Source organism: Athene cunicularia, assembly GCF_003259725.1.
Source record: "Athene cunicularia isolate RWA chromosome 19 unlocalized genomic scaffold, athCun1 chr19_part1, whole genome shotgun sequence".
In the NCBI taxonomy this organism is placed as follows: domain Eukaryota; kingdom Metazoa; phylum Chordata; class Aves; order Strigiformes; family Strigidae; genus Athene; species Athene cunicularia.
Genome location: NW_020799124.1, coordinates 674,076 through 677,294, shown reverse-complemented (window position 1 = coordinate 677,294; position 3,219 = coordinate 674,076).

Genomic DNA, 3,219 nt, shown 5'->3' with positions numbered 1-3,219 from the left:
CCCGCAGGCCGCGGTGAAGCTCACCCGCCGCCTTCGACCTTCCCGCAGGCCGCAAGGTCGCCGGGAGGGCAGGCCGGGTGTGTGTGGGGGTCCCCTTGTCCCGCCTGGTCCCCCCCTTGGGCTGTTTCCCAGAGCAGGCGTGGACAGAAGCTTTGCAAAGCTGCCGGTTTTACCCCAAGTTGGGGCCTCGGGGAGAGCTGGGGGGACACAACGGCCCCCACCCCCGGAGCAGGGATGGATGGACCCACCGCTGCGGCTCCTGGACAGCCCAGGAGCTCGGAGATCCCAGACTGGTTTGGGTGGGAAGGGAACTTACAGCCCACCCAGTGCCCCCCCCTGCCCCGGGCAGGGCCACCTTCCGCCAGCCCAGGGTGCCCAAAGCCCCGTCCAACCTGGCCTTGAGCCCTTCCAGGGAGGGGGCACCACAGCTTCTCTGGGCAGCCTGTGCCAGGGCCTCACCCCCCTCACAGGGGAGAATTTCTGCCTCAGATCTCATCTAAACCTGCCCTCTCTTAGTTTAAAACCATCACCCCTCATCCTATCCCTCCCTCCTTTCCTGCAGCCCCTTTCAGCCCTGGGAGGATGCTCTGAGGTCTCCCGGAGCTCTGGGTGCTGTGGAGGGGCCAGTCCTGGGGCTGGAAGCAGAAACGCTCGCGGTTTGTGCCTGGAGGTGCCGGCTGCTGGGGCAGGACAGTCCAACCCTCTGGAGATTTCAATCTCTTTATTAAGAAAAAGGCATAGGACAACGACTGCTAAAGTACAGCTCCATACTCTAGTCTCCGGGTATTAACAGGTTTTGAAAAGCACTTGGTCGAAAAGCAACGTTGACATTAACATCGTCCTGGCGAATAATGGTGTCATGTTGTAAAACGAACATTCGGATAAAGCAGAGCAGTGTCAAACCTTTGGCCCCCGTCCCGCCGCAATGGCTCTTCCCAGCACGAGGCACAGGCTCCTATTGTTCTCGGCTGAGCTTCGCAAACTCAGCCAAGGAGAATATTTTTGTTCCGACAAAATCGCAGCTGCTCTGGGACCAGGGGAGCTGCACCCAGGGGTGCTTCCCCCCCAGTCCCCCTGCCAGCCCCACCCCCCGGGGCCCCAGGCACAGCTCTGGCCAGGCAGAGGTGACGTCCCCACGCAGGGAGGCCTGTCACACCCTCGCCAAGGACTTTCCGCCTGACCTTCCGCCTGACCTTGAAGCACCGAGCGAATGCAGATGGTGCTGGTCCCTGCAGGGCCGAGGGGCTGCGGCTCAGACCTTACCCGCGTCCCCCGGGGCGACGGCGCTGCTTTGTCACACATCGAGACTGGGCCAACAGTCTCATTCCTGCCATAACTGCGAGGCCAGGAAAAGAGATCTCTTGTTGGAAGCCACAAGATCCATGAAATCTATCGGGAAGAGGCAGGAGGTGTCTCCGGACCCGGGGAGGAGCGGGTGCCACCCGGCTCCGTGCTGGCTGCGCTTCTCACCCTCACGCCGCGGCTTCGGCACCCTGCTCCTGCCCGAAGGCGCGAGGGGGGGCCGGGCGAAAGGAAGGGATCTGAGGTGGTGACGCTACCGGGCGCGACGCTCCGCGTCCCTCTGCCCACGGGTGCCGGCCCTCCGCCCTCTGCAGCCCTCGGGCAGTGCTGGCAGAGAGGAGGCAGAGGCAGAGACCCAGACTGGGGAGCAAAGGGCAGCTCTCCCCGGCCAGGAGACGTGGCACTTTTATCTTTGTGCTTTTACAGGCCACGCTGTCTGGCGGGATCCTCCGCGGCCGCCGTGCTCATCGGTCCCAGGTTTCTCCGGCTCGCCCGGCACGGCACGGCGGCACTGCTGATCTTATCCACAGCGTGAGGCAACCGACGGACAGGAGGGAGTTTTCTCTCCCCTCCTATCTCCTTCCCCGTAGGACTTGGCAGCCAGGCACTGACAGTGCAAGAGGGTGACAAGAACAGGCGTGCACCGAGGCGGCCGGGGCGTCGCTGCAGCGAGACTGGCTCAGCGGGCTGCCGGGAAGCCAGGGCTGGTGTTCCCGCGAAGGGCAGGACACCTCGGCCCCACCGGGGCGGCAGCAGCCAGCTCACAAAGCCGCACACGAGGACCCCGAAATGTTCACTTCGGTCCCAAAAACGAAAGCCCGCCGGCGTGCTGCTGGATAACCCTCCCGGCGGGGAGAGCGAGCTGGGCAGCGCTGCCGCTGCTCTGCCTCCTGGGAGCTGATCGGGGGAATCTGTGCGCGGAGACGCGCCGTGCGGAGCAGGGCAATCCCTGACCGCTGCTGGCTCCAGGGGGGAACGCCCGTCAGCCCCTCTGCCCCTCAACCCCGCTTCCAGTGAGGCGGATTGCAGAAAGCCTGGGCTCTGCCTCAGACAAAGCCTCCCCAGGGCAGCAGGATCAGGCCCCACCGACACTGCGCGGTGCCGGGCAGCAGCGGACAAGGCCATGCAGCCTCCTGAGGGGCTTTCGGCCCTCGCAACGGGGACGGGGAGGACGCAGCCAGGAGCGCTCGGGTCAGCCCCAGCAAACACATTCAGAAAATATGGCTTTGTAATCAACAGGGTCAAGAGGGAGACCTTCCCGACCAGGCTGCCCGAGGTCAATACAAGCCCAGGGGAGCGTGCGGACGGGCTCTGCCACCCGGCTCGGCCACGGGCACATCTCCTCGCCACTCGCCCCCGCCTGCTGCAAGGATGCACAATTTCAGACGTCGCTTTCTCAGAGAGCGTCAGGAAAAATAACAAGGAAAAGAGAGATTAGCAAACCCAGCACATCAAATCCAGAGCCTCTGTCGCACTGCGCAACGCAAGGGGGGTGCTGAGGAGAGGTGCCCGATGCAGAAAGCTCTCGGCACGTAAGATGCTGTTTAAGAATCGAGGGTTATTGCTGCGTGCCCGTCCCCATCGCGTCGTTCAGCTTCAGGAGGCGGCGCCGGGCACCTCCTGGTCCACAGAGCCCGCGGGTGCTGGCGGCTGCGCCCCTCGCGCTGCACAGCAGGTGGAGGCTCGGGGCAAAGCCGGGGGCACCCTCTGCGCTCCCGGGGAGCTGAACACACCTCCAGATCCCAAGGACACCTCAGGGGCTGGGGGCTAGCTTAGTCCGAGACCGGGGGGGGGCCTGCACGAGCCCCCTGCCAGGGAGAGGAGGGCAGGCGCTGCCCAGGGCTGGCTCTGGCTAACGCAGCCTGCTCATTAAAAAATAGGAACGCTGTCTTTTTGTTCTTTTTTTTTTTTTTTTTT